Source organism: Convolutriloba macropyga, chromosome 2, assembly GCF_964194025.1.
Source record: "Convolutriloba macropyga chromosome 2, txConMacr16.3, whole genome shotgun sequence".
Classification (NCBI taxonomy): Eukaryota; Metazoa; Xenacoelomorpha; order Acoela; family Convolutidae; genus Convolutriloba; species Convolutriloba macropyga.
Genome location: NC_134469.1, coordinates 80,988,431 through 81,014,288, shown reverse-complemented (window position 1 = coordinate 81,014,288; position 25,858 = coordinate 80,988,431). Strand labels below are relative to the sequence as shown.

The following is a 25,858-nucleotide window of genomic DNA, read 5'->3' as shown; positions in this document are numbered from 1 at the left end:
AAATATTGCCTAATATTGCGATATTAAGATGTTGATAAACACTCTATTACCACTAGAAATTTAGCAGTATCACATTGTTAGACCCTAGAGGAGGTTTTCTGAACTTGTTTTATAAAAACTTATCAGAAAATTGCGGAAATTGGTGATTATAAAATGTTGAAACCCGTTTCATGGCCAATAAACAACTTTAAATAACCCATTATCCAACTTCATAGGAGTTTTTCTGGCCTTAGGAAATTTAGGAGGATTCTTGACCCCCTAGGAGATTAAATAATGACAATAAATGTCAAAATTTAGAAAAAAAATTACAAATTTTATCAAAAAACAAATAAAAAACTTGATATTAAAAATTTAAAAATTTCATTGCCAGTAGAAACTATGCAATAACATAATTACAAACCCTTGAATTACGGCCTTCCCAGTAGCTTCAGCATTCTTAAGCATTTCAAGTACTTTTAAACGCGGCTCAGTACTTCTAGTGAAACTTAACCAATTCTTGGATTGTAATAATGATGATGACTGCAATTGTATTCGAGCGTAAAAGTATATCAGTCAAAGACCACTGTTCAAAATTCACAATAACAGCTTAATTATCAAAAGCTTCTCTCTGAAATACATTTTCAGCAGCTTTCTTTAAGTTAATAAATAAAATAAAGCAAATTCCAAAGGTTAACATAGAATTAAATAGAAAAAGAAACTAACAGAATTGTTTTATACTCTCACTCTTTTGTAAAACTTTTTAATTTTTGCATTATATTTTGAAAGTTATAATTTGAATCATGCTCTCATAAAAGTTCAAATATGCGAAGAAGTCAAGAAAAAAAGCGCAGGAGGCTTGTGATTTAGCAGACAATTCAACTAACATAATTTCTTAAAAATTCAGCTTAAGAGTTTTTTAAAATACAATGAAGAAAATATCTCCTCAGCTCAACCGAATAAACGTAACTGCGGCTGGTTTGAGCGGCTGGTTTCAAATTTTTCAATAAAACGAACGATAAGATCTCAGTTACCCTCAAAAATTTACACCGGTTGCAAATTGTTACAACAATTCACACGGCTATCAACTAAATTGATTGAACCAAATTTTGGTTTAAAGAAATTGTTATTAAAACCAAGCTCAACCGGGGAAAAACAAAGTAAAATTTTATATGACTCAATATCAAGATCACAAGGGCCCCGATAGTTTATTCAATAGATAGGTAGTATTTACCGCACCATCAATCTCTTTACATTAAGATTGACCGCTTGACGACATAGATTGAAGTATTATATCTTTTTTGATATTACGAGGTTGCTGATTATTCCGCGCTCTTCTTAAATTTAATACATGTTTTGCAATGTAAGATTAGCGGTGAATTCAGTTGTAAATTTTTGTAAGAATCGCAATCTTTAGCGTTGAAAATTTTTTTCGCCGCATAAGAGTTAAAAAAATGACCTGTTAAAAGTTTTTATTTTCACGGCATTCATTGCATTGAGCGCAAACCTTACACTTTTAAATCAAATTCATCGCAAATCTTAGATCTTTTAGAGATTTTTAGTGGTGACACCTCGACCCGGGAATATTCTTGTGCTGGAATAAATCATTGAAAATTCTAAGAGAAATTTTAACTGACTTTGACCGAGCTTGTCAATAAGTGTTGGAAGAAGTCCTTGAAAGCAAACTGGAAGCCTTTCTCTGAAAGATGGATACAATTACAAGACAGCAGACGCAGAGAAGCGACTGTTTGAACACTTTTGTGCAAGAAGAATTTTTTGCAAAACAGTTGATAAAGTGCAAGATAGGATTTCACCACAACAATTTACCTTTTTCTAATTCCTGTGAGCAAATTCAGAAATATCCAACTATTTTCAAAATTTTCAAAGCTTACACACATAACACTAAAGTAATTGCTCAATTGAACAAGTACTACTGTTCCCAATTTTTAAAAAACATTCAATTTTTTTCAAAAGCTTAACTCGAGATATGACCCGTAATATCCATGATCGGGTGTAGTTTGATGTACTTCCATCTTGCTGACAATCATAATTTTGACTCTCCTGATCTATGACATAAACGTGCACATCTTTGTGTTTGTTGTCATATTTTTTAACAACAGGATTCTGACTCTGATACAAATTCTTCCTGCAAATTCAATTAACTATCACAGCAGTTGGACGCAAAACGGCCATTAAAAGCTCTGGACGAGGTATCTAAATTTATAAGAAGTTCAATTGAGAAAAGAGTTAATATTGACAGTTCAATATTAAGAGCAACAACAGGATCATAATCTTGAGGTACAAATACAATCATCAGTTCAATTGAATTTCAAAAGAAATTGTTAACGTCAGCGCAAAATTCCGAACTTCAGCTTTTGTTACTGCCAGTTGATTTTTTGTAAAGCCCACTTTGATATTGTGTCCGAAAACATATGACTTACACAAGCGTTTTTTTACAATGAGTGTTTGAATTTTTTTTTTCAAAAAACGGAAATTTACCGGTTGTATTCTCTGGATACAAATGTTTTTGACAGTTTTTTTTAATTAGGAAACGACCTACGTGCTCTTAGTTCGTGACTATTCAACTCCAAACAGTCTAGATGAGAACCCCGACTGTTTTTTTCATCTAACCCGGGTTGAGGTTTGGTCAAAAAAAATTGTAAGATTAGCGGTGATAAGCAGTGAAAAAAATTTTCACAGCAAAAGCGCCCACATCTTTTAGCGTTGAATGCGGTGAAATTTTTAAGATTTGCGGTTCATAGCGGTGAAATTTTTATTTTCACCGCATTCAACGGATTTCTTACAAGAAAGTAACTCCCGCACACGGTATCGAACCTCTCATCTCCTACATGTCAACAATTTCTTATTCCACTACTCCATCTGTGACCTACCTCAGTGATATTTCCTGTAAAGTTAAGATAAGCATTGAATTTAGCTGTGAATTTTTTTAAGATTTGCGGTTTTAGCGGTGAAATTTTTTTCACCGCATGCTGTTAGCGCTGAAAAAATTATTGCACCACTACCAACAGAAAGCTGTGAAAATAAAGATAAGGGTTAAAAAAATCACCGGTTAAGAGTTTTCACCGCATTCATCTCATTGAGCGCAAACCTTACACGTTTAATTCAAATTCACCGCAAATCTTAGATCTTTTAGCGATTTTTAGTGGTGACACCTCGATATCCGGGAATATTCTTGTGCTGGAATAAATCATTTAAAATTCTAAGAGAAATTTTAACGACGGTTTTTGACCGAGCTTGTCAATAAGTGTAGGAAGAAGTCCTTGAAAGCAAACTGATAGCCTTTCTCTGAAAGATGGATACAATTACAAGACAGCTGACGCAGAGAGGGGACTGTTTGATCATTTTTGTGCAAGAAAAAATTGTTTGCAAAACAGTTGATAAACTGCAAGATAGGAGTTCACCACAACAATTTACCTTTTTCGAAGTCCTCTGAGCAAATTCAGAATTATCCAATCATTTGTTAGTTTTTATGTTGTGCGAGAGCAAGTGCAGAGAACCTACAAACTACGGTGACGGACATTAAAAATTTTTGCGTGAATTGTTTGCAAAAATATGTTAGCAATTAATAAAATCAGTTGTAACAGAATTACAGTGCTACTGTCTTTACCTTTTCAATAATGTTATTTAATTAGCTACCATGATATCAATATTTGTGCAATTCTATCGGCGTTAAACAAATATAGAATTTCACTGCTTCAACTCTCATAACAATTTTTCAATTTTTAATCCAATCCCCCACCTCCCACTTAACCATGCACTACTTAAAAAAACACATCAGAAGACACTTTATCTGGTAGTTCCACACAACTAACAGGTACGATCCGTTGTCAAATAGTGCTGGTAAATATCCTTGGAACAAAACTGAAAGAAACTCCTTTTTAGTACCTACTTTCTTATAGAAAATAGATACACGGTAAAAAAGCGCTTTAAGTTAATCAAATAAACATAGTTTATCTGAACAAAGAAAACAACGAAAGACAGTTTTCGAAAAACATTTCCTTTTTTCACTATTTCTCCCAGATTTTTCTACTATGTTGAACGAACCCAATCGAAGAAAAATTCTAAGCTTCCTCGGAATGGAAAATTTATTCTTTGCAACATGTTTTTCAGATCTGAATGTTCATTTTTTTTATTAATCAATTCATAAATTGCATGAACAAAAACTATTGAAGCAGCAAATAAGTTCACGTAGTCGTCATTGACTGAGCTGCACGTAGATCACATAATCAGCAATAATTATGCATAAACGTTTAAAAATTAGTTTATTACCAAAAGAGAGAAGAAAGCAACTGCAATAATATGTGAGACACTCCCCCTACAAAAACATTATAATATTTTGAACGTTTATTAGTTTTGAGAGAACAACGCAAAGAGTTTGTTGAGTTTGTTGAGCACGCTGTTTCTGATATGTTATTCTATGAGAATATTCATAACATATACGAGTGATCTAAGAGTTATATAACATATACAAGCTTAAGCCAGTTGAATGTTATTAATTGAAGCCCGTTTTTGTTATTAATTAGAAATTGTTTTATAAAAAGGTTTCACGATGTTTGTAGTAATCTAGTCTCTTTTGATGTTGTCCAACATAGTCATTGTACACGTTAAGCATTTTTAGATACTTTCATGGCCAATTAATTTAATTAAGTTCACTACATCAATCCATCAATCTTAGGTGAGCCGACAAAACGAATCTTAGTACCTCCTCTAATCTTAGTACCTCCCTCAAAAATTCAAATTCAGTTTAGTACTAGTCACGTGAAGGTAGTTTTAAAGCTTAGAAACAAGAGAATTTTTCATTTTTGAAATCACCAAATCTAAATTCAGTTGTTTTCTCTCTCTTCAATATATTGCATTGGAGCTCGCCGAAGAAAGGTAGAAAATACTTTATCATTTTGTTTTGCAGAATTTCAAATCTCGTGCAATTTTGTATTAACAACTTTCAAGCTGGCATTTTTGATCAACTAAAGCCATTTAGTAAATCACAGAATCTGTTAATGTTCACAAATTTTAGCACCAAAAACTTCCGAGCTTAATTTTGGAAAAAATTTAAAAAAAGTCTTTCCAATTATAGCCCCCACACCCCACGCATGGCAAGTATACCAAAAGGGGGGGGGTATGATTTGATGGGAGCGCGTTGCTATAATGGAAAGACCCAATCCATGTAGCAAATCAACTACAGAAATAATCAACTCCAAAAATGTTAACGGATACCTGTTTACGTGCCATGATCAGAACTGTGCTCATAGAAAAATCAGAATAAAATTTTCTTGACTCAGTCCTGAAATATGGCAATCAGGTCCAGGAAATAAAACGTCAAACTCACATCAGTGTAATCCAAAAGTAACAAAAACAAATTTATTTTGTGTTTGCAGTAACAGAGGTCCAAATTTGAGATTTAATATTAGTGGTTTGAAGCAGGAAAACGAATCGTTCTAAATAACGCAATCTCTTGTTGATTAAAAATGTTCTTAAGTTTTTGCAAAATTAGTTTACGTGTTCTCTGAAAGGGACAGTATTAATTTTATTGTTTCAATTGAATCTGAAAATATGAACTTCGATATGAAATGGAACTGAGCTGCCAATTTTCTATAGCAGATAATTCCCATTTTTGTTTTCTTTTGAAAAGATTGGAGTGATCGGTGTTCAAACTTTCCAAATTCAACTTGAAAATTTTTAATTGTGGTCTGCTCGATTTTGTATTTTGCATAAGGACTTATTTTCTACGATCCCAATCTCTTTCGAACCAAATCATAATTTAAAGAAGTTTGCTGATGGGATAATTTAAAGAATTATCTTACTCAGCTCTTGTAATTCATAAAATAGGAAAACTCTTCTTCCATAGACAGGCAGTTTAATTGGGTTTAAAGAGCCAAAAATTTTCAAAGCATTTTTGACAGAGTTCAAGAATTCAAATGTAATACAATTTTAGTTCTCATCAAACTAATTCCTCAGAACCCAATGTTGGTATTATGTTCGGGAAATAATAACTGGAGCCCATATCAGCTCTGAAAACTGGCTAGACCTAGATGCACAAAGACATTCTTACTCTAACAATCAAATTAAAAAATACAAAGAAGACCAGAATAAATTCCCTGTCACCTTAAAACTTATTTCTGCCCCATGTTTGAATCAATTTCCGGAAGATAAAATGTTCGATCTTGGCGTGACTTCAAGCTCAATGCTATTTATAAGTATTCAATTTTCATTTTTCTGTTCTTAAAGAATTTGTGGCCGTTTTAATTTATGAAGAATTGACCAATTATATAAACTAAAAAGTTGTAATTTTTTACCATTTTTGATATAACTCTGACTCGGAATACAGTATCCTTTTTGGGTTAATGTTATCATTTCTCAGTGAACTAAAACTTGGCATATCTTGATAAGAGACGCACTAAATCTCGGTAATCTTGCCAAGATCTTGCCATGGTACTTACCAAGAAAACATCAAGATATGTACGAACTTGCAAGTTCTTTGCATGGCTGTCAAGAAACAAGATCTTGGCAAGATTTCCTAGAAAGATTAACCATGACATGGCAAAATGTATCAAGTATTAAAAATTCAATAGCACCCGAAAACAAGATGTAGGAAGAGTTATCAAAATGTTCCAAGAAATATTTGTCTATCAAGATCTTTGAAAGATGCCTCAAGTTTTGCAAGGGTTAGCAAGATCTTGCATGACATGGCAAAGTGTATTAAGTTTCTTTTCGGTGGGTTTCCTTAACTCTCATTTCTAAAAGAATTTTCAAAGGCATAGCTATGTTTTCAAAGAGCAACTAAAATTATTCCATAAATAATTAACTAATTTTTTGAGATTAACAGGATTTTTAGAAACAGTAAAACCGCATTAAGCTTCAAAGTTGCACGCCATTGCCTATTTTATTCTAATACATAACTACAGGTTATTTACAAAAAAGTCTCCTGTAAATATGAGACTGACAAAATAGAACTACCGATTGACTAAAATAAATTATCGCATTTCAGTTTCCACCAAATTCAAACTCATCAGAATGCTTCGACAAGTTGTCCTTCTGGCTCTGCTGTTTGCCGTCGTCAGCGCTGAGTACCGCTACAACAGGCGAAAAGAAATCAACCCCTACAGGCGTTTTCAACTAAGTACTGTATCATAAAAAACATGTTCTTTCTCCTTACCCTAAGCCCGTTCATATGAACTTTTTGGCAATCACAAACCTTCATACAGTGCATTTTGTTCGCAGCACGATAAATCTTGAACCTGGGCACGAAAAGATCTGACGCTTCTAAACTTTGCATGTTTAACTACAGTTATTTGATTAAACTTAGCATGATTAATTCACGCCTCCTATCACCCTGCGTACAGTTAATTGTCAACTGTCATCCGGGCTTTCTTTCATCTGAACAAAATTATTCCCACAAAAATATTCTCACTTTCTTGCTTTCTCTTAATTGAAGGCAATCAAAGTTTGCAAACAGGATGAGGAACGATTATTTAAAAACTGAAAGGCTTTATTTAATATGTACTAAATGAAAGATTATTTTGCAAGTATATGTTTTAAATGAATAATGTTGAATTTCAATCCTTTTCTGTTTTTCAGACCAACTTCGTGAAATGGAACCTGCAAAACGCCAAAGCTGCACCACAAAGTATGATTGCATAAGTGCCGATGATTACGATTACGATAACCGAGAATGCAGAAACGGGCTGTGCTATTAGCCGACACACAAATTGGAAGACACTCCAATTGGCCGACAGATTTCATCAAGACGACGTAAAAATGACCGAAATCGGAACTGTATAATTTAAATAGTGTTATTAGAAGCTTCGACCTAATTATGTTCGGCTGTAATAATTTGTTCGGTTGTGATAGATTCATATCAAGTCCCACGGGCCGCTGAGGCATGGCCAAATTAGTGGGTAGTTGTAGCCAAATATTGTTTGTTTTAAAACTAAGGGACGCTGCTTTACCCAATTAATGCGCGGGTAATTATCATGAGCTGTGGTTTTCGAGTAGTTATATTTGCTTAAGTGTCGGCTAAAAGGTGTGTCGGCTAATTTGTACGTCGGCCAATTGACCGGCCATGGCTCCCTCTTTGTACCCTATTTGTAAAGTTTGGCTACAAAAAACAAAATGCTTGAATAACTATAAATTGGCGCAGTGGTTCCTTTTGCTGCTACTTTTTCGATGCAATTGATTATGTAAATAATAATTTCACACAGTTAAAAAGATTGACGCTTTAGTGATAAATGGATCTTAAATAAATTTAAATTTTATGGTACGTTTTATTTTTGTTAGTTGAAATAGCAGCTCAAACGCCATCAATGTACTCACTTGTTCTTGTTGCAGAAGACATTACTGAAAATATAAAAACTGATAACCTGCCTTATTATGTCTATCAACTGATTTCAATTTCTTCAGCAGAGTATTTGGTAAAATGTTCTCAGAAAAGGACAGCACGCCATTGCAATCTGATTATTTTCGCTTTTTAAAATTTCACGATGAAACCAAAGTCAGTTCTGATATTCCCGGGCCGAGGTGTCAACGCTAAAAAACGCAAAATTATGTAAGATTGGCGTTGAATGCGTAGAATTTATGTAAGATCTACGCTTGAGCGTAGATCTTACATAAATTCTACGCATTCAACGCTAATCTTACATAATTTTGCGTTGAATTTTGGCGTAAATCTTACATATTTAGCGTTGAATTTTAGCGTAGATCTTACATATTTAGCGTTGAATTTAGCGTAGATCTTACATAAATTCAACGCCTTCAACGCTAATCTTACATAATTTTGTGTTGAATTTTGGCGTAGATCTTACATTTTTAGCGTTGAATTTTAGCGTAGATCTTACATATTTAGCGTTGAATTTAGCGTAGATCTTACAAAAATTCAACGCATTCAACGCTAATCTTACATAATTTTGCGTTGAATTTTGGCGTAGATCTTACATATTTAGCGTTGAATTTTAGCGTAGATCTTACATATTTAGCGTTGAATTTAGCGTAGATCTTACCTAAACTCAACGCATTCAACGCTAATCTTACATAATTTTGCGTTGAATTTTGGCGTAGATCTTACATGTTCAGCGTTGAATTTAAGCGTAGATCTTACATATTTAGCGTTGAATTTAGCATTGATCTTACATAAATTCAACGCATTCAACGCTACTCTAACATCATTTTGCGTTGAATTTTGGCGTAGATCTTACATATTTAGCGTTGAATTTTAGCGTAGATCTTACATATTTAGCGTTGAATTTAGCGTAGATCTTACCTAAACTCAGCGCCTTCAACGCTAATCTTACATAATTTTGTGTTGATTTTTGACGTAGGTCTTATATATTTAGCGTTGAATTTTAGCGTAGATCTTACATAAATTCAACGCATTCAACGCTAATCTTACACAATTTTGCGTTGAATTTTGGCGTAGATCTTACATATTTAGCGTTGAATTTTAGCGTAGATCTTACATATTTAGCGTTGAATTTAGTGTAGATCTTACCTAAACTCAACGCATTCAACGCTAATCTTACATAATTTTGCGTTGAATTTTGGCGTAGATCTTACATATTTAGCGTTGAATTATAGCGTAGATCTTACATATTTAGCGTTGAATTTAGCGTTGATCTTACATAAACTCAACGCATTCAACGCTACTCTTACATCATTTTGCGTTGAATTTTGGCGTAGATCTTACATATTTAGCGTTGAATTTTAGCGTTGATCTTACATAAATTCAACGCATTCAACGCTAATCTTACATAATTTTGTGTTGAATTTTGGCGTAGATCTTACGTATTTAGCGTTGGAGTGTGGGGGGTAGGGGGTGTTGTTGGGGGGAAGGGGGGGAGGGCGGAGGGGGATTGGTTTAATTCTTAGGTGGCTAGAGATCATAAAAGTCGGTTGTTCTTTGCAAAAAAATTGAGACCATTTTACGATTTCAAATTTTTCAAGTTTTTTTTTTCAAAAAGTTATATTTTTAACTGTTTCAACCCTATACTGCACAGGTGAGAAAAATCAATTTTTAGTGCGCTTTTATAGTGCAAAATCCGTTTCAGACCATTTTACAATTTCAAAACTTTTTCAAGTTTTTTTTCGAAAACTTAATTTTTTCACTATTTCGAACACTATACTCCAAAGGTGAGTAACAAGAAGTCAGAAAAAAATCTTTTTTAGTGCTCTTTTATAGTTTTTTTTCGAAAAATTAAATTTTTTTACTGTTTCGACCCCTATACTTCACAATTGAGAAAAATGAAGTCAGCAAAAAATAACCATTTGCTCTCTTACGGTGCAAACCATTTCAGACCATTTTAGGAATTCAAATTTTTTTCAAAACATAAAAAAAATATAAATTTTTCCCAGTACTTCTCACATGATAAATGCGTTGAATACGTTGAAATTATGTAAGATCTTGGCTAAATTCAACGAAAAATATGTAAGATCTAGGCTAAATTCAACGAAATATATGCAAGTTCTACGCCAAATTCAATGCAAAATATGTAAGGTCTACGCTAAAATCAACGCGAAATATGTAAGATCTACGCTAAATTCAACGCAAAATATGTAAGATCTACGCTTCATAAGGATTGCGGCTCTTAAGGAAACCAAGGTACGGTGGCGCAAGGGTAGAAGAGGCGACAAGTAAACAGGAGGTCAGTGGTTCGAGTCTCATACCAAGAGTTCTATGCGTTGATTTTTTGTAAGATCAACGCTTAATTCAACGCAAAACTATGTAAGATCTACGCTAAATTCAACGCTAAATATGTAAGATCTACTCTAAATTCAACGCTAAATATGTAAGATCAATGGCAACTAGCGTTGACAAAATGGAAAATTCACCGCTATTTGTTACATAATTTTGCGCTGAATGCGTTGAATGTTTGTCTTTAAATTCAACGCATTCAACGCAAAATTATGTAAGAAAATTGCGGTGAATTTTCCGACTTGTCAACGCTAGTTGCCGTTGATCTTACATAATTTTGGCCAAATTCCTTGGCCCGGGTTGCTGCTTTTTTCATTAATCGTCCAAAATAATAGCAAAATATCTCATTTTACGAAAAACATTCAATTTATCAAAATATAATTGATAAGTTTTGGATAAATATCAAGTTGTATCAGCAGAAAAGTATTAGGTATCACCTAAAAGCATTAGATAATTTCATAACTTGCTCTTTAGATATCAAACTTGACTTTCGATAAATTGAACGCAGCTATGAGACTGACTACAAAAAGAACAGTAATGTTGGCAAAAGTCAAAATTACTTCAAAGATTTTAAACAAATTAGCCATAAAAACTATGAGCATTATCCAGAAAACATAATATTTACTGAATTTGCCTCATTATTAAAACACACACATTTTCGCTTTATTCAAACCTTAAAGGAAAACAGAGTTGTCTGTAACTGGGATAAAAATGAAGAATTATGTTTAAAAAGGACAGATTCAAAACACAATCCGAATAATTTTCATCACGAAAATCAGCGATGAGAACAAAACTGTCCTTGGTATAGATTTGCGGCTGTTAAAAAACGTAATTATTCCAAACAGTTGCGTAAATTATTTTTTGGTAAACGAAAATCTTCAGTAGTGAAAAATATGTAATGCATTTTGATAAATATCATTTTTAATATGCAAAAAGCCGCCAGATTACTAGTTCCAGAACACTTACCTAAGCTAAGAACCAGAAGCACAGTTTGACCTGATCTGAGTAAGTGAAGATTGCGTCAGCAGTTTCTAGGTATAATTTATTAAAGTGGGTCGGAACATTATTACAGTTTTGACTAATATTACAATATTGTATGAAAGTTTCTCAATTTTTAATAATTGACAAAGTTTTTTGCTCTAAGCTGGCCTCTCATCAATTTTCATTAACAACGCGTGCCATCCATTGGAACTTAGTGGAGGAGTGATTTGAAAATATATGATGTCTGCAGTGAAAACGAATTGGAAGCTCATAAATCAGATGCACTTCAAATTTTGTCGCTCCTTCTCTGTTCTCTTGAACTCTGTTAATATTTTTTTGTTTTTATTGCTTCTGATTGATCCTTTAGTAAAACGATATATTATAACTACTGAAAGTTAGGGAGCTTTTGATGAAAGTATAAGTGAACCTATTTGCTTCAATTTAAAAGACTGGCAATTGCTTTTTTAATTTAGGAACAATTTATTTAAAATTATTAAAAGTGTTTGTGACCATTTTGGAATATTTGCCTTCTTTTTGTCTACTTGTAGTTTAACCTCATTAATTTTTGACTGCCATCTTTTTAGTTGGCACTAAAAAACACTGGTTATTGGTTTCATTTTAACTTTTGCAATAACTGCGAAACAACTAACTCTCAAAAAATGTGTTCTTTTTGGTTATTTGCCAATAATTCCGGAATTTCGCAAAACCGAAATATCTCAGCTGAAATATTATGTTCGGAATGACTTCATCAGTACATTATACGTTTTTTGCTTGAAATTTCGAGTTTGTTCTGTCATTGTTTTTTGTACGTTACTCATAATTTAATCTCACTAATGTTGTCAGGTCTTAAGAGACTCCTGTGGAGTCTTGTGTGAATCTGCGGTTTGTTTGACATCATAAGCTAAAGACTATTTTGACTGACTACAAAAAGAACAATAATGTTGGCAAAATTCAAGAATACTTCAAAGATTTTAAACAAAATAGCCATAAAAACTATGAGCATTATCCAGAAAACATAATATTTACTGAATTTGCCTCCTCATTAAAACACACACAATTTCGCTTTATTCAAACCTTAAAGGAAAACAGAGTTGTCTGTAACTGGGATAAAAATGAAGAATTATGTTTAAAAAGGACAGATTCAAAACACAATCCGAATAATTTTCATCACGAAAATCAGCGATGAGAACAAAACTGTCCTTGGTATTGATTTGCGGCTGTTAAAAAACGTAATTATTCCAAACAGTTGCGTAAAATATTTTTTGGTAAACGAAAAGCTTAAGTTGTGAAAAATATGTATTGCATTTTGATAAATATCAATTTAAATAAGCAAAGAGCCGCCAGATTACTAGTTCCAGAACACTTACCTAAGCTAAGAACCAGAAGCACAGTTTGACCTGATCTGAGTAAGTGAAGATTGCGTCAGCAGTTTCTAGGTATAATTTATTAAAGTGGGTCGGAACATTAAATTTTTATGGTTACCTTGATTTCATTCAACGATCATTTCCCTGTCCCTTGTTTTAGCGCCTTTGATGTTGGACAAATTGCCGTGTATGTTCCGACAAAATTCTGATCTAAATATCTGCTCATGTTTAAAATCGTATTGGTGGATGTCCCTCTTTATCAGATATCGATAATAATAATAATAATAATAATAATTATTATATCGATAGACGCTTGTCAGATATTACAAGATCAGTTTTTGGTCGGAAATTTTGTGTCTTGTCACAATTGACACGATAAAAAACACTTTTCTTAGAAGGCGTCTAAACAACAAAATTTCGTTTTACAAGCTTGAGATATAAGAATTATTTATTTATCAGAAGTTATGTGTTGATGCGTCTTTCATCGAATCTTGAATAGACGGAATCTCTGACCATCTGTTTCCTTAATATGGATCTTCTTAAAAGTTAACGACTACTGACAATTTACAAAGAATAGAAAAATATGATCAATCAAAACGTTTGCTCAATTATAAAAGGAAAGCAGAAAATTTAATCAGAGAGAAGAAAAAAAGTAAAGATCTCCACCTAGAATAGTTGGTTTTTAGCAGGTTTGATATTTTTTGTAGTTTTTAAACTAATTTATTAAATCTATTTCTAATTTTTATTTTGAATCAATTAATTAAATAAGCAATTAACAATCATGGACACACTGATTTTACAACGTTTTAATCTCGCAGAACGAACAGTTTCAGTGTGTTACAATACAATGAGTTTCAGTGAGTTTGATTACAGTGAGTTTTATTTACTGAGTCGTAGTCTGGTGTTTTAAAACATACCCCTAGTCTAATCGTTTGTTAAAAGAGCACGTCTAAGTTTCACGTTACTGGACAAAAGAGTCAAAATTTTTTTTTTGCAAATTTGGCGGTTCATTTGAATCGCCTTGAAAGTTGTAATAACATTGGCAACATGCTGCAAGGGTACAAAGGGGGCATCAAGGGCTTTCGGTGGCATCAGTTGATTGAAATCTTTTGTCATCTCCTTTGAAATTGGCTCTGAGACTGTAGGCTGAAATGTCAATATGAACAGTACTTCTATGTGGGAAGAGGGAAACTCACATTGCCTAAAACCGGAGCGAGAAAAATCAGAAAAATACTACGGAGAAAAAACACGTGCGAGACAGGAAACGGGGTGAACGAACGTGCGGTAAGCCGTTTTTACCTTTACGACTCGTGTTTCTCCATCTCGTCCTGGCGCAGTCTGCATTGCTCTTCCCAGTGGCCAAATACCTCTTGTTGTTTGGTCTTTCAACACCCAAATAATGTCGTTCACTTTGAGCAGTCGGTCGTTGCTGTATGACCATTTTGACCGCCGGCTAATGGCTGCCAGAAACTCTTTCACCAAGCGTCGTTATATATGGTTCATCAGCTTCTGCGTGTTCTTCCATGTCTTCAAGCTTGCAGGTTGCTGGTCTCCAAATTGTCCTGGTGGCAAGCTATTGAAGGGACGCTGGAAAAGAAAATGGTTTGGAGTCAAAGGTTACTCGTCAGGTTGCTCAGCAACGTTAAACAGTGGTCTGGAGTTAAGGATGGATTCTGTCTCCACCATGATTGTTAGGAAAATGTCAAACGAGAGTCTTCTGGATCCCAGAATGAGAAGGAGCAACCTTTTGGCGCTCTGGATCAAACGCTCCCAGACACCACCAAAATGAGGGCCGTATGGGGATTGAAATTCCACGTTGTATTGGCTACCGCTAAAGCTTTGTAGATTATGTCACTTTCCAAGGATTTAACATTTTTCTTCAGTTCTTCAGAAGCGCCAACAAAGTTTTTTCCGTTGTTGCTGTAAAGAAGTCGGGTCTGGCATCGACGACTGCAAAATCTTCTGAAGGCATTGAGAAACGTATCTGTGTTAAGATCTGAGCACGTTTCTAAGTGAACTGCACGCGTCACCAAGCAAATAAATATCAAACCATAATGTTTTTCTATAACTCCTCTGGAATCTTCGATGTTGATGGGTCCAAAGAAATCTACACCAGAATTAGAAAACTAGAACTGTGTTTCTGCTGTTGGAAAACAAAAACTGGGTAACGGGGCCATATTGGTTGAACGTTTTTCGTGTCAAAGCGTCCACAAAAAAACAATGAAATCGTACGCCTGCTAACGCTTTCCGAAGGCCAATCACATGGTAACGTTGCTGTATGAAGGCTTTTGTTGGTTCTGTGCACTGATGAATACATAGCTGATGAGCACATTCCAAGTACAAACGAAAAAGTTTCTCCTTGGCGTGCGAGATGATCGGACGTTTTTCCAAATCCAGTTGTGTTAGCGCATACTGAAGTCAACCACAGGATCGAAGAAATCCGTTCCCATCCAACAATGGATTTAGGCATCGCATTTTGCACTTGGAATCGAGTTTAGTTCTACTTTATAAGGAAAGAAGTGTGGAGTGGAAAAAATTGTTCTGAGACAATTTTAGGAGATAATTTCTTGACGATTGATGATTTTGTTTGCGCGATAAATAAAATTGAACACTGTTGCAACTCTCAGAAGAATTTTGTTCTCTGTGGAAAAATTGCTCAAATCGACGACAAGCGTCTTGGAGATTCTTGTCGCCGAAGCACATGTGGCCCGTGGTTTAATGATCTCATTCCACGACGACTCATTTTCGTGGAGAAATTGGGGTGGCTCTAACCATTTTTGTTGAATGTCTTTAGTCTCAAGACCGCGAGTGCCGTGATCGGCAGGATCGAGAGAAGTAGCGAAGTGATGCCATGGTTTCGGCGAGGAAACTCTCTGTTTTCTTGCAACCTGTTTGAAACAAAAACATTTTGCTTCTTTTTTGAAGCTACCCAGTCCAACACTACTTAATGACGAACCAAAAAAACATTTGAGTGAATGTCAATGTCCCTTCTCTTTGCATCAGTTGTAGAAGGCGCAGTCCTATAACAGTGGCTTCCTATTCCATTTTCGGCACGCTTGTTTGTTTAATGGGAGCAACTTTGCATTTTCCTATTAGAAAACATGCTTATGGCGGCATGGTTTGACTATGGGTTGTATGGAAGTAAGCAACGGCTGCCATAGCTGCCATTGAGGCATCCACAAATATATGTAGTTGGCTGCTTGTGTTTTTGCTTAAATTGTGAACGGTTCTTGGTATTCGGAGTTCCGGTATGGCAAAGTAGCTGTTTAGAACTTTTTGGAGGGCATTGTGTAATTCTTGAGGTATTAAATCATCCTTTTATTTTCCAAGTTTCCAAATCTGCTGCAGAATAATTTTGATCCTAATTGTCAGAGGAGACAACAAGCCGAGTGTATCAAAGATTGAGGATACCAATCTGAATAATTTCTTTTGCCTGTAAACTGCTGCATCTTTAGGAAATTGATGTAGGGGAAATATGACAAAATTGTCAGTTGTTACGTTCCATTTTTGACCGAGGATTCTCATGATCCCCTTTGTGTCTTCTTTGTCATGGTCTGAGATTTCAGCGAGAACCTCTGGTGTGTTTGAAGCAAATTTTGTCAACCTGAAGCCGCCTTTTTTCAGGAAGTCTTTTGTCTGTGAAATGGAGTTTTGGGCTTCCGCTAATGTTGGCATAGACTGGATGTAGTCATCCATATAAAGTGGCACTTAGTGGCATTCAATGCTGCTGGAAATGAATTTGGTTAACTTCAGCACAATTCTGAAGCACATAAATTGCTCAAAAAGGTGAGCATATAGCACCGAAGATTAACCTAGTAAACTTGAATTGTCGGATGTTGTTGTCTATCATCCAAAAAAGACGAAGAGCAGACTGGTCTTCATGTCTGACGGCACTTTGCATAAACATCCCTTCGATGTCTGAAAGGACAGCGACCGGATGTTTTCTGAATCTCAAAAATTTCTCATATCTCAAAAAACTAAGATACTCAACAAATCAGGACCAGTTGGATCGTTTGAGTTCAGTATTTCACCACGAATTTTTGATGCTGCGTTTGCAACTGCTCTCATTTTTGCGGGTTTGTTTGGATTAGTGACCGAATGATGAGGTAAGTACCATATTGACTCTGGAGGTGGTGCTTGCGTTTTCACTGGCTTGACAAAATTTTTATCCAAGTCTAATTGGAGTGTCTGGTTGTACTTCTGATTGAGACCGGGATCGTTTTGTAGTCGTTCTTGTAGATTTTTTAGTTGACTGACTGCTGAGAATTAGTTATTCTGGAGTTTCTTTACAGGTTTCCAAAGAAGACTAATCTGCTATTTTTAACCGTCGTGACAGATTGAGTTTTCAATTGTTTGCACTGCTAATTGGTTTAGTTAGCTGTTTTCATTTTGTTCGGGTAGTTTACCTTCAGCTTCTATTTTCCGGAATCTTTGAACTGTTTCGTCCAATGGTATTTCTTCAATGCTTTTTCGGCCGACATGGTAAATGAATGGTTGGCGTTGAGGCTTGTTTGCGTTCATTGTTTTATGAGATAGCTCGTACTCTCCAACGAGAGTCCAACCAAGCTTTGTTTTGACGCCGAATGGACGTTTTTTGCTACCTTGAATTACATCAATTGGATATCTGAAGGCAAACGTATTGACACCAAGAGGGGCGCCTATTGCACCGTTGGCTATGTCAGGGAAATATATGTGACTTGAAGGTGTCGCATAATTTCTTTGAAGGTGTCGCCTAATTTATTGAGTTCAAGAACGTCAGCGGGTGATACATTAAGACATGGCGTGCTGTAGGTTCTTGCAATGCTGAATGGCTGATTGATTTTGTCAAGAGGCATTACTGTCACTGTTTCACTTATTTTTGACAGTGGTTTTTCATGTTCAGTGTTTAGGTACTGCAGAGTTGTTGAAGCTTGAGCTTCGCCCAGAGAAGCTCAAGAAAGCTAGTAATTTTATCCAGCAGGAAGATGAACTGGATTCCAGGGTCAATCAAGGCGTAGGTATCAAACACTTTACTTCCGTTTGCAAATGAATCTGGTAGTATTTGTTCATACCATTCAGGCGGAGGAATTGTATTTCGGTTGACACTGAAGTTTTGGGTCGGATTCGAAGCATTCAAATGGGCGCGTTGAATATTTTGTTGTTGTTATTGTTGTTTATCAGAAAACGATTGACCATATCTTGCGTGTTGTCTCTTTTTACTGTTGACAGTTTCAATACATTTGTTTTGATTTAGTTGTTGAACGAGTGACATGGATTGCTGGCTGCTCTGAATTTGTGTCGGCTGATTGGGATTGCTTGTTGAGTAAGCAGCGGTGGGCCGCTTAACTTGTTTAAGGATTATCCAAAAATGTATGGTAAAATCCTTCCTTTAAATGTTTGGCATCGTTTTGTGGACGGACATGACTGCTTAAAATGTTTGTTGCTTAAACAGTTTGAGCAAAGATTGTTCTTGCTCACAATTTCATACTTTTGGTCTTGCGAATCTTTCTGGTATTGAGGGCATGTAGCGAGTATGTGACTTCCTTTGCATTTTCCGCAAGACTTGTTTGACTGATCAGTATCTTTACGCGGAGGAAATGGTGGTTGACCATGCTGGTTTGCAGGGCTATTTGAGTGCCATGAATTCTGTTTCTAATTTTTTGCCGAATTATTAGAAAAATGATTTATAGCATTACTGTTCCTATTATCATTGTTGTTGTTGTTAATTCTGCTAATGTTATTATTGTTTTGACTGAAAGTGTTCAAATTATTAAACGGCTTATCAACATTTTCTCTGTTGATTTTGTCGTATACTTGGGCCTGTACTTCAAACCACTTGAGGAATTCCGAGAGTGTTGGCTGATTACCAATTGAAGTGATTGTATGTTCTGTCCATTTTATCAAAATGATATGTGGAATTATTTCTTTTGCCTTCTTCATCAATGTTGAGCTTTGAAAGTCAGCTTTGAAACCTAAATAATCAAAAGCTTGCACTAAACGTTTGATAAAGGAATCAAAAGATAAAAAATTCTGTTTGTTGTGATCATTGTTCGGGCGCCAGGCTTCCAATTGGTTGATGAAAGCTTTCACAGCAATGCTTGCATCCCCAAAATGACCCATAATCTCTTTCAACGCAATCAGGTAGTAAACAGGGTCACACGAATCAGCTTGAACTTTATCCCTGGTTTTTCCTACGACCGAGTTTTGTAGGTTTGTTATACGGTGTGTATCTGTAAGACTGATTTTATTGTGTACAAGGTTGAAAAAATTGTTTATCCACTCATGGTATTTCAGTGGATTTCCATTGAAATTTGGAATTGTTATAGGAGGAATTTTGTGGTTTGTAAATTAAAATTGTGTTCAAATGGGATTCTTTCTGGGTTCAAATGGCTAATATGTTGAGCAATGGGGGATGAATGGCTGTCTGATAGTTTGTAAATCGGTATTCCGGAGTAAGCGGAAAATTAAGTGGCTGTGATGATGTACAGCAAACAAGGCTGGTTCCTTGGTTGTTGAGCGTTGCATTGGAGGGGGAAAATTTCCATCGTTTGGTTCTTCCGTTCGATTTCTATTGCTAAAATGAACTCCAGTTGGGAAATGTGGGTTCTGAAATTGTTGGGAAACGATTTTTGCGCTACTGAAGGTAAAGACATTGCTGACGCCAATTTTCCGCTGTTCTGGTTTTCGCTGGTTTGAACAGCTGCAAATTGAGTGTTTGAAACGGTTTGAGCAGTTGAAATTTTATAATGGTCAAACTGCAGGGGATTGTGGCAACTCTGTCCGTAACAATATGGATTTGGCGTGGTCTCATTTGTCACTCTGTTTGTTCCTTTTTCCAAATGAAATTGATGCTGAAGCATTTGCTCATTTAAAATGCGTTAACTTGACGTTTGGTATGTATTGGTTTTGCTATCTGAGCAGTTATGTTGACGTGAGTTTTGTAAATTTAATGCAAGACGTTGTTTGTTTTGATCTTCTCTTTCGTTATTTAACGGAACAGAAGAATTTTCTTTTGGTCTAACTGTTGCACTTGCTGGTTGAGTCATTGACAATTCAAGTAATGTGATAAACTTTGAACTGGAGAACTGGTTCAATTCTCCAGTTGATGAGTGAATCGATTCCGGCTGGTTATCAAGCGGTTCAACAGGAAATAAGACTGCAGTTTGATTCAATGGAATGGAGGTTTGTTGGATTGAAGCAAACTGGTTGAAGGAATTCTCCTGTTCTCGTAGACCTACGTTGTTTTATGGGTATTGATAATTACTCAAAACAAATCTGTCTTAGACCTTTGTTCTGACTATTTGAGTTGGTGCTGGTGGGGGCTGCTAACAACGACATTGATTGGTTAATGTGTTTCGTTGTCGCAGAGTCTTCTACTGGTTCCTCAGTCCATTCTTTAGAAACCTGAGCAAATTGCTGGTTGTTCTGGAGGAACTTTGACAGAAGAATGGGGTCACTTTGTCCTTGCGGGAGGAAAAACGATGGTTTCGCAGGTCTTGGGGGGACTTGTGGTGACACATTGCTGACGGAGTTCTTCACTGTCAAGTCGTCTCTTACTAATTTTCGGGAAATGGGTGTCGATCGCTGTGACTCAAGATGTCTTCTTGATAACTTTGAAACGCAACTAATGTCATCGCGTACTCGAGTGGATGATTGACTCAATTGACCATCATCGTTGAGACTGTTGACTTCCAGTTCCAACTTCTCAAGGCGAGAGATCAAGTTTGAGTGACGTTTCATAACGAAATTTATACTACTAGAGCTTACTTTCTCCATCATGATGCCGTCGAGGTCCGTCTTTAGCTCTGCAACGCTCTCGTTGATTTTGTTGATTAACAGAGAAAGAGTGCGGAAGCTTTTTCTCTGCTCAACGGATGATTGCAAAAGATCAAGCTAGTATTTCAGGTTGAGCTCAGACATTTTGAACTTGTTCTGCGCGTTTTGTAGACTATGGTTGTTTTCTTTTGTCATCTTAATGAAAAAGCTGTAGTCGACTCGTAATTTTTCTGTCTTATGTAAAGGAAAAGTAAAAACCGGCTCAAGTTTTAATCGCCTTTAATCACAATCAAGGTACCAGAAAACTGTTACTGAATGGTTTTCTTTTGTGTTTGTGTGTGTGTGTGTGTGGAGTCTTAGGAACAAATAAAACCTAAAAACCAAACAAACTAAATCTATAATGATACTTCTGCAAAACAATTTAATTTTTATTGAAGACAAAATGCGGCGCGACCAGGCAACGTGAGCTACAGACAAGCGGAGAAGTCTGGTTACTTAAATGCTTGGTCTACTTTGAAGCTCTTTTCCAAAAAATTCTGTTTTGTGATTCTTATGAAGTTAAGGACAATTGCTACAATAAACTGCTTCTATTTGTTTTTGGATATTATCTGCCACCTATGAATTGCTCATTTTTATTTTGGTGACTACTGCGACTCAAAGGAAACACACTCTTCTTCCACTGGTGACTACTGAGACCAAAGGGGAAAAAAGGACTTCTTTCGGCAATTTCTGAGACCGCGGACAAAAAAAGAAGAGACGTTTGAGATTTCCAATTTAGAGGGATTATGTGCGTGAGCAAATTTGAGCGGGGAATTTTTCGAGAGCTTTTGATTTCCTTGTTTTTGAGGAAAAGAAAGGGGATCTTATCTTCTCTTTTTAATGTCCGTGAGAAGGTGTTTTCAGTATATACTACCTCATTAACTAGGCGCTCGGCCAAGAGTATGCATAAAGTGAAAACAGAATAGGCGTAAATGTCGGATTTTCTTAGGAATACATACTACCCCATTAACGAGGCTCGCGGCTAGTAGTATGTAATTAGGATATAAGAAAACACAAACTCCTCTGTATGTTTTTTTTGTAAGAAACTTTACTGGAATTTTTCCGTCTGCTCTTTACGGTTTTGCAGAATGGTTAAAAAATTTCCCAGCTTGTTCTGTAGTGAACTGAGGAGGTTATTAAATAGTTCTTTTTGAAACTTGATTGATGATTTTAAAAAGACGTTAGAAAAAACATTTTTTACTCTTCACTATATAACAGAGAAGCAATTTTGCCACTTTTTTGCTGCTTCTTTGTTGTTTCGCGAGGGGACGAGATAAATTTTTGGCTTGTTCTTAAACAATAAGAAGGGCCTGTTTGAACTTTTTTTTATTTACTAAAAATTTCCAATAAATGTCAGAAAAACGTTTTTTGAATTTTTTAAAGTCTAAGAGACAAATTAAAAAAAGGAGTTAAAATTCACTTGTCTCTTTCCTAAAAAGCAACGTCGATAAACTTACTTTGAAGCTTGTCTTCTAACAAGCCTATGGGATGCAATCAATAGGTTTCAGTGGAACTATAAAATGTTTTCTTCAAAACGTTAGGAAAACTTTTTTAAAATTTTTTTAGTCAAAGAAGCAAATTTGTGAAAAGTGAGCTGCCTCTTTACTAGAGTGCATAGCCGATAAACTGACTGTAAGGCTTGTTTTCTAACATACCCAGGGGGCCCAATTTTTTTTAGTCAAAGATGCAAGTTTGTCAAAACTGAGTTGCCTCAATGGGTCTTTTGGATTTGTTAAAAAGTTTTCACTAAAACGTTAGAAAAACGTTTTGATTTTTGACGCCCAAAAAAGCACTTTTGAGACTTTTTCTTTTTTTTGAGCAAAAAACTAAAAAAAACTTACATGAGGAGTTCAACCAAAATAAAATTGATTTTAGGTCCAACTGAAGTGTTCTATTCAAATAGAAATTTTTAAAAAAAAGAATTCTTCCCCTTTTGGGGTGTGATCATGCCCCCTCTTTGTTTCAAAAAAAATGAATTAAAGTCAGAAGGTTTTATGTCCTTATCAAGGCGGATGGTCGCCAAAATTATGTTTTAAAACATATCTCTAGTCTAATCATTTGTTAAAAGAGCACGTCTAAGTTTCACGTTACTGGACAAAAGAGTAAAAGTTTTTGTTGCAATTTTGGCGGTTTATTTGAGTCACCTTGAAAGTTGCAATAACATTGGCAACATCTGGTATAAATGACCGACATACCAATGGCGCCTTTTGGAAAAATTAGTGTGTGTGAGCTAAGACTGGATTGACCAAGCGTACTATGGTTTCAGGTTAGACAGGCATGATTAGTCCAATATAATTTTCAATCATAAGAAAATTAGAAGACTTCGCCATCCGATGTTCTACACGTTGAAGTACACGTTTTAGTGGTATTTGTCTACAGCTCGAATTGTGCTGGATTGGTTGAGCGCCGGGTGGGATCGCTACGAGATTTCGTTTGCATTGTACTGTTTGTCGGTCCTAATGATCCAAAAAAAGCAACAGCATCAAATGTTGAGAAAAATATAAAAAATATATATGCTTCGAGTAACCTGACGCTTAATGGTTCGGCTCGTCATCAAGTTAACCATGGAATGAATGAAAAAAGGGATCAATGGTTTTCCCGGGTTGGTCATTATACAAAATTCGTAGTAGTCATACTAGGTCACATATAATTCTTATTAACCATACTGGGTCATAAATGACCTTGTAGGAGTACTAAGAAAAGGCAACCCAGGTTTGTTCAATATTTTGAACTGAATTTGAATTTTTTGTTACCAGTAATGTCCCAGTAATGTCGTATTAAAACAGTACTGATTCATCATACTCTAATTGTAAATAGCTGAATCAGTGCTGAAACATGGTAGACCAAGTGTTTTTTATGATACATTATGTTTAGACTAAACCTATTTTTTGTGTTTATTAAATTAGTATGATTATCATATTTTTGATTTTCGTCTGTTCACGGAATTTCAATAGAAAATTTCGAAATTTCAAAATAAAATAAATCATAAATGCACAAGTTCTTAAAGATTTATCACAGCTATAATACAACTAGGTCCATGTTCTCTGTTTCGGCTAACAAAGAATAGGTTCGCAATTTTTATGCTTTTACTTCCAACAAATTTAAAAAAGTGTAAAAAAAACTATTTCGTCCATAAATCACTGCTATTTTTCTACTCCAATTTCCCAACATTTAATTGAGAATTAACTTAGTTGTGTAACTAAGATCAACAACAGTTCAGCAGCTTTAATGAATCATATATCAACAGTCGACCTTTTTTTCTCAACAAGTACAATTTTTTCCTTGCAAATTGTGAGCTCATGGCCACAATTTATTGTGCATAGTTTGTAACTTTTACTAGCTTTTCTTACAGGTTGCTAGAATATAGGTACGATATTTCACATCTTACTTTCATCTTTAATGCGAACAACCAACATGAGGGACGAAATTTTCCTTATAACAAGGAGGCTCAGTAATTTGCGTACGCACATAAGGTTCCGACCCCGCAAATCCACATTCTTGACTTATTTGGCTACCAATTGATGAAGAGATATAGAAATTTCAGAAATATACAATTCGTTCCATAAACAACCAATGGAATACAATAATGCCACCTTAGAGGACCAATGAACGTTGATATTAGCACTACTAAGAAGGAGAAAAAGAAATATCTAACAACAAACATTATTTATGATCAAAACTCCATTTCTATAGTAAATAAAACAAAACAAAATCAAACTTGCTTCAAATGAAAACTAAACAAAACAATTTACCCTATACTATATTGGAAACAATATGAGACTTTTCCTCAATGCGGTTAGCAGGTCGACAAAAAAGAGCAAAAAGGTGCGTTCAAAATACGTTTCTATTTTTGATAATAATAAACTTCACCGAGATCCCTAAAATGTCAATTTATATCTCCATGGGAAGCAATATATCTCCAATGTTTATTTGCGCAAAATTTTGAAGCCAATGGGCCCTACGATTATTGTTATAAATTAAAAAGAAAACAAAAATTCTATAAATGTACAAATATAAAAAACCTCAAATATTTTATGAAATCTCGTAGTAGCAGTAGAATTGAAGCCAAGGAGCATCTGTTTCGATCTAAAACCGTTATAGAAAATAAATTATTGTTCACTGGAAACGGGCTGTGACCTGTGTTTACAGACACTGAGCTACATATCAACCAAAAAATGATTTTAAAAATTTCAAAAATTTTAAAAATGATAAAAAACCGAATATATTTTTGAAAACAAATATTTTCAAATGTCATAAAAACCGTAAGACTTCAACAAGCAGCGATGGATTAAGTTGCAATACCTCAGGAAGCCAATTGGGCCTTAATATTGAGACTAAGTCACGAACCCACAAACAACATCAAATATATAAAGAAGCCAAAACTTCAAACTATATAACGACATCACACTGTTCAAGGCACTATATTCATAAGATGTTACCTGCAAGAACTGTAAATTGTCATTTTCTCCTCCTTTTAACATCAAAGAGTCTTCCTTATAGAATGATTACTTAGACATGACAACAAAAAGAAACCCAAAAATTGAAGAGTATAGAAATCTGGAAAATTGATGGTCGAAGCAATCAGTCAGAACGTATAACTAAACACCAAAATATATTTGAATCAACAAAAGTAATTGAGACTTTTAATTTGTAAGAAGTTGAGTTACATGGTTACAAAAATGAAAGCAAAAAGAATACAGTTGAAAGAAAAACATTTTTTTTCATTTTTAAAGTCAATAAAACAAACCCATGTAATCTGAAGTCTTTAACTAAGTTGAGTTTTACGTCACGCGAAATTAATTGAGACATATTGTTATTAGGTATATGACGAATAACAACAAAAAAAGACAAAAATACGCAAAAACAAAAAACCTATAAAATTTTTCGAAATAACTGTGTCTCAGCTCAAAAAGCATAAACTATAAAACAAAAACAATTAACATATTCGGAAACGCTTTTTTCCAATGCTGTGAATTTTCCTTACTATACTTTTTTTCAAAGGGACTTTTCAATAAGATGATATATAGACAAAGAAGAAAAA

The 25,858-nt window shown here is 34.9% G+C and overlaps 1 long non-coding RNA gene across 1 annotated transcript; it reads left to right on the top strand.

Annotated features, from left to right (window-relative positions):
- The first annotated feature begins 4,744 nt into the window (after positions 1–4,744).
- On the top strand, positions 4,745–8,189 carry LOC142335504 (uncharacterized). The gene is made up of 3 exons (XR_012758877.1): positions 4,745–4,872; positions 6,983–7,114; positions 7,573–8,189. It is a non-coding gene; the product is annotated as an uncharacterized LOC142335504 (long non-coding RNA).
- Positions 8,190–25,858: the final 17,669 nt, after the last annotated feature.